A 7,066-nucleotide genomic window follows, 5' to 3' on the forward strand; every position below is an offset into this window, starting at 1 on the left:
TCAGTTCTGTATCGTAATTCTTTTTCAGGCAGTGTTAGTTTTACGTCACACACACACACGCACACAAACACACACACACACACACACAGACCAGTAGCGACAGCGTAAGCCTGAAACTTTATCATGATGTTTAACTCACACTTTAAAAAGCCTTGGCGGCGGTGTAGTCCAGTTCCTTGCAAATGATAGTAATAATGGACCGATTGCGCAGTTAGTTGTAAAGTTATTGTATTACCAAATTCTTCGGCCTTCTTGATCTATCAAGCCATCAGATTAAGTGGGTGAATTAACTTCAATGTCAATACATTAATCAATTTAATAAAGTCACAAGAATGGTGTAAACTGGGAAAAGACGGGGCTGTTGCTTTCAAGTCTTGGTCGTAGACAGACCAGTGTGGAAAGTGACGCTCTTCTGGCGCCACCAAAGTGTGCCCAGTGCAAGCGCCTGGGCGTCTTCCTGTACCTCTGACAAAGTCTCGGAAACGGTCAACGCCGCTTGCCCGGTAAGACAGTTACAAGAATTACATTTTCTTACAGCATGCACCCCACTGTTCCTGTGTGGTCTTTCAGAGACCATAAAATCACAACCTAAAGTTATCGCCATTGGAGCATCGTAAGAAAATGCAGGAAACATGTGTGAAAATATCCCTGTGGTTAAAAGGACGGCATCTCTCTTTAAATGTGAAGTAATGGAAGATAATGGTGACAATGAGACAAAAGGCGGCGGTGTCTGACTACAAGATTAGAGATAAACCTATTAAGCGGCTCACATCGTAGTGCAAAAAAGCGATATCAAATGGGAAACAAATGGGAAATTGACGTATAGTCTTTCTTACGGAAGACTCTCTGCAGAGATTGTTTCATTGTATTTTTCAAAGGACGGTAGTCTTTTCCAGGTATGCATGACAATAGGTTCCAATGACTTCAGATACCGGAAGCTATGATATCACGCATAGGGATCACCAGAATAAACTAGGAGAGAACAGTGTATGTGCAGAGACATGTAAAGAACGGTATATCCTCATTCCATCGGCGTATGGCTAGGAAGAAAAACCAATAACACTGATAGTATGTACCCCGTACCGAGCACTGTACAATGGCTTGTTGAGATACATGTTATTGCAGAATCCCTCTTAATATCATATTTTTCACTTCGCATGTTATTTGGTAATAAGAAGAGCAGTAGGTACAAAAACTGCAAGATGTTTATTGAACAATGCGATTTATTCGACAAAGGAGATACGAAATATTATGTTGTATTACACTTTAAACGCTGCTGCTATTAAAATTTTTGCATCTCTATTTAAGGATTTTTTTTTTTTTTTTTTTTTTTTTTTTTTTTAATATATACTGGGGATCACTGAGCGCTTTTAGCTGAGAACCGTCTCTCACGATCCCCATATGTAGCCTGTCTGTACCAGTAGTGAGGCTCACAGATTTCCGCACTTCAAGTTTCCCTAAGCTACTTCCGTATTTTTAATTTTATTTATGCACCATTTCTCATCTTTCCGAACACTTACTATCCTGGTTCTACCACGGACAGCATTATCATGTATCTAAACTTAATAATCGTTAAAAATTCTAGAAAATTTTTGGAAATTATAGTTATTTCTTCATACTGCGAGAGTTTATCACGGAATTTTGAAGTTCCTTTACTCTGCACAACGGTCTCATAAGGCAGTAAAGTCCCTCTTACTTTAATTATCAGTTTATTTAACAAGGTATGTTTCGGGTCATTGGTTCTATCTTACCTCTGACCAGGCATCTATGTATATTACTGAAAGGGCACGACCCTAGTTCTAGGCTGCGAGTCTAACGCCATCAAGGGACAACAAAGATTTCATTTCCAAAACCTCAGACAGTGATTGACCAAACTGAAGAATTTAAAATGCTTCCGTAATCAACTCATTAAGAGCTATAAATTTCTGTCAATGATTTGACACAATAAGCCAAGTATTAAAGTTAGAAACTTTTTTATATATCATGAAAACACTGGACTCATTCTGGAAGCATTCCCCAGGCTGTGGCTAAGCCATGGCTACGCAATATCCTTTCTTGCAGAAGTGCTAGTTCTGCAAGTTATGTAAGTGAGCTCCTCTGAAGCATGGAAGTATGGAGACGAGTTACTGGCGGAATTAAAGCTGTGAGGACGGGTCGTGCTTCGTGCTTGGGTAGCTCAAATTGATACAGTACTTGCCAGCGAAAGGCAAAAGTCTCGAGTTCGAGTCCCTGTCCGGCACACAGATTAATCTGCCAACAAATTTCAAGAGTTATATTCACAGGACATGACGTTAGTATTTCTGCAGAGATGATTAGCATTTTAGTCGCCCCTGCTCAGCAGGTGTTCTGTTGCCTAGCAGGCAAAGGGTCCGCCATGGGCCCTGATAAATTGTTCGATGCGTGATAGCATCGACTCGTATAAGGCGCGAATGGCGTCCTGCGGTATAACCATCCATGATTCGTTCACCTGTTTCCAAAGTTCATCCGTGGCGACTGGTACTGGGTTACAGCGCTGATCCGTCATTCACCATATCCCACATGTTTTCAACTGGTGATGGAGTCAAGTGATCTGGGGGGCCAGGGCAAAATGCAGGCATCCTGTGTCGCCAAGAAGGCACGTGTTCAGATAGTAATACGTGGTTGTGTATTGTCTAGCTGAAAAATGGCGTCTGGGGTGTTGTGCAGATAGTGTATGGCTACGCGTCGCAGCACGCCATTCACTTAGGTTACCCTGATCACAGTGCCCTCCACACGCACCAGCTGTGATTTGTGGTTGTACTCAGTAGCACCCCACACCATAAGGGTTCGAATCGGCGTTGTATGTCTTGTGCGAATGCAGTCACAGTGATGCTGCTCCTTCTCCTTTTGTCTGGAGCGAACCAAAATGTGACCTTCATTTTTAAACAAACAGAATCGGATTTTATTCAAAAACCCTAATGCCCTTTCTGTCCCCAATGACGTCGTTCCGTACATCATTGCCGAGTACCATGTTTCTGCACATTCGTCAAAGGTAATCTGCATGGTACAACCCAATCTATCTCGCAGTGTTGTTAGGCCTTCCGTGAACCATTCTGCAGATACGCGTTGTTGTTGTTGTGGTCTTTAGTCCTGAGACTGGTTTGTTGCAGCTCTCCATGCTACTCTATCCTGTGCAAGCTTCTTCATCTCCCAGTAACTACTGCAACCTACATCCTTCTGAATCTGCTTAGTGTATTCATCTCTTGGTCTCCTTCTACGATTTTTACCCTCCACGCTGCCCTCCAATACTAAATTGGTGATCCCTTGATGCCTCAGAGCATGTCCTACCAACCGATCCCTTCTTCTAGTCGTGCCACAAACTTCTCCCCAATCCTATTCAATACCTCCTCATTAGTTACGTGATCTACCCATCTAACCTTCAGCATTCTTCTGTAGCACCACATTTCAAAAGCTTCTATTCTCATCTGGTCAAAACTATTTATCGTCCTTGTTTCACTTCAATACATGGCTACACTCCATACAAATACTTTCAGAAAAGACTTCCTGACACTTAAATCTATGCTCGATGTTAACAAATTTCTCTTCTTCAGAAACGCTTTCCTTGCCATTGCCAGTCTACATTTTATGTCCTCTCTACTTCGACCATCGTCAGTTATTTTGCTCACCAAATAGCAAAACTCCTTTACTACTTTAAGTGTCTCATCTCCCAATCTAATTTCCTCAACATCATCCGACGTAGTTCGACTACATTCCATTATCCTCATTTTGCTTTTGTTGATGTTCATCTTATAACCTCCTTTCAAGACACTATCCATTCCATTCAACTGCTCATCCAAGTCCTTTGCAGTCTCTGACAGAATTACAATGTCATCATCGAATCTCAAAGTTTTTGTTTCTTTTCCATGGAATTTAATACCTACTCCAATTTTTTCTGTTGTTTCCTTCACTGCTTGCCCAATATACAGCTTGAATAACATCGGGGAGAGGCTATAACCCTGTCTCACCCCCTTCGCAACCACAGCTTCCCTTTCGTGTCCCTCGACTCTTATAACTGTCATCTGCTTCCTGTATAAATTGTAAATAGCCTTTCACTCCCCGCATTTTACCCCTGCCACCTTCAGAATTCGAAAGAGAGTATTCCAGTCAACATTGTCAAAAATCCTACAAACGTAGGTTTGCCTTTCCTTAATCTAGCCTCTAAGATAAGTCGTAGGGACAGTATTGCCTCACGTGTTCCGATATTTCTACGGAATCCAAACTGATCTTCCTGGAAGTTGGTTTCTACCAGCTTTTCCATTCGTCTGTAAATAATTCGCGTTAGTATTTTCCAGCCGTGGCTTATGAAACTGATAGTTCGGGAATTTTCGCTTCTGTCATCACCTGCTTTTTTGGGATTGGAATTATTGTATTCTTCTTGAAGTCTGAGGGTATTTCGCCTGTCTCATACATCTTGCTCACCAGATGGTAGAGTTTTATCATGACTGGCTCTTCCAGGGCTGTCAGTAGTTCCATGGAATGTTGTCTACTCCTGGGGCCTTGTTTCGACTCAGGTCTTTCAGTGCTCTGTCAAACTCTTTACGCAGTATCATATCTCCCATTTCATCATCATCTACATCCCCTTCCATTTCAGTAATATTGTCCTCAAGTACATCGCCCTCGTATAGACCCTCGATATACTCCTTAGGCGTAGTACTGCCGAAACGCTTCGTCACACATGAGCAGCAATTTTGCAAATGGATGCATCCCATTCTCTCATTGCGTCCTCTTTCAAACTCACTTCGCGCATTCGTCTGCGAGGCATCCTTCACGTCTGCTCGTGTCGCACCGATCCATTACCTTCAATTTATAGCGGCAACGAGACCCGCAGGCACATTTTAGCAGTAGGTGATGTTGCGCTGCGATATCGATGTAGACCTCGAATACGCTGGCCGACATCGTTATATTAATCATTTCTGAAGAACGTACTAATATACATTTCCTCTGAATATGAACGTCCTGTCTCTAGTCGTTATAGGTTTTCTACTTTTTTTTTTAACATGAGTTTACGTGGGCGTCCGATTTTTTTAAAGACTCAGGGGTGGGGTTTGCTGGTTATCATATTTTACACATTCATATGTTGCGATAAGCTGGTCGTAAGTTACGTCTGATATGGAATACTATAATGAGAAAGTACAATAATGCAGGGGTAAGACTCACAGTTTACATTTGTTCACGAGAAGTACAAAAATAAATTCAAATAACATGGTGATAGATTTAAAGTGTGAGCGCTAGCTGCAACGGAAATGCGAGACGGAGTGAAGGAGAGAAAGAGGTCCTTCATAAAAGTCAATGAAGACAGAGCAAAAGGTGTAGTGACTGAGAAATGAAAGAAAGTAGTGTTACTTTAAAAAAGAATGTGAACGTTTGCTCAACTGTTTGACAAAGAGAAATTTGCTCTCATACGTCAGTACTTTGGGAAACGTTAGGAGTGTGATTGGAGAGCTTCAGTGTGTTTTAAAATACAACAGGGCATTGAATGATACACAGAGTGCATGGCATTTTATTGCAAAGGTGAACGGCAGCAACAGAGGACATTCCGAATGTTTTTGATTTATGGATCTGCACAGGTAGGGTAATAGATAAGTGAGGCCTTATTACAGACGAAAATCTCTGAGGTCTGATGTGAGATACTGGGGTGCATGTCCAGTGAGAACCCGATGAAGTAAACATAGCTTAGAACTGGCAGTCTCAGGCACTGACAAGGTGAAAGAGACGTATATTGTAGATATCTGGTGTTCTTGCTACACATTTCGTGTTCGATTTTGTAGCAATAGTGGAGGTCCTGTAGAACGAGTGATTCCACAAGTTTACATTTCATGCTCTGTGGAAATATGTTTCGAAACGTTATGAGGGCATAGAGCTAAGCGAAAGACTTCGTAAGTGTGACGTCAGCATTTGCTGCACAGTTGAGGTGTTCATCCGAGCTACTCACAGTTTTTTGGTTTGGTACTGGCATACTGTTGAGTATAGTTAGAAGGAGGTGCTCACGGGTCGATATGTTATTATCTTATGATGGAATACTAACCTGGAGTTTTTCACCTTTAGTTTAAGTTCCAAATTTTGCACACATCTTACGACTGAAGACAAACGTCATTCATCTGAACGATTGAAATATTTATGCCTTTCAGTCTGGCTCTTAGGTACAACTGCAGGTCGTTGCCACAGAAACGACATTTTCATGCCGACGAAACCGAAGAAATGTCATGTTGACATACAAGGGAAACCTTAGTGGTCCCAGAAACTATGGTTTAAGAGGAGATACAGGAGGACGGCTTTTGGCGATAATATTTGCTTCTGTTTAAACTAGCGGTTCAAGGAATCAAAATAATACTGGTGACATTCGTCAAACTCTAATAAAACTCTATACAGGGTGTCTCAAACGTTTAATATTAAATTCAAGAAGTTGATGGTGGAACCATAATCGATTATAATGACACAAGGAACCAACTGTCGTGAAAGCATATTTATTGTGTTATGGAATAAACAGCATACACCGCATAACAACAGTTTAGCTCATGTAAGCTGTACATAGCGATGATAACCAGTTTCAATGCACGTATGGCAACGTCGCATGAAATTCTGTCTCACACTCTCGAAAATCCCTGGTGTTTGTTTTACTAGGTGACAGGCAGTGTAGACCCTAGCAAGCATGTATTCATCCCTTTCCATAGGGCTTCATACACCAACGTTCTGAAGCAATCGCAGAAGAAAAAGTCCAAAACTGTGAAATCCGACGATTGTTCTGGCCAAGGGACAGGACCTCCCCTTCCAATCCACTGTTGATGGTACGTGTTGTTCAGGTGCCCCCGGACGTTAACATCAATGTGGGTTGGTGCACTGTTCTGTAGGAGCCACATGCATTCGCAGACCACAGAGGATTCAGTCTCCAAGAACTGCGGCACCAAGCCTGCACCAACTAACGTGGACCTGGCAAACGAAGGTAGAAAATGAGGTACTATTAGGTGACCGCGAGAAATGTCCGCCAATACGTTGATAGAGAATCACTGATTGTGGCCGCTGATGTCATTGCTGCGGCTGTTGAAAACAC

The sequence above is a fragment of the Schistocerca serialis genome, chromosome 2 (assembly GCF_023864345.2).
Source record: "Schistocerca serialis cubense isolate TAMUIC-IGC-003099 chromosome 2, iqSchSeri2.2, whole genome shotgun sequence".
In the NCBI taxonomy this organism is placed as follows: Eukaryota; Metazoa; Arthropoda; class Insecta; order Orthoptera; family Acrididae; genus Schistocerca; species Schistocerca serialis.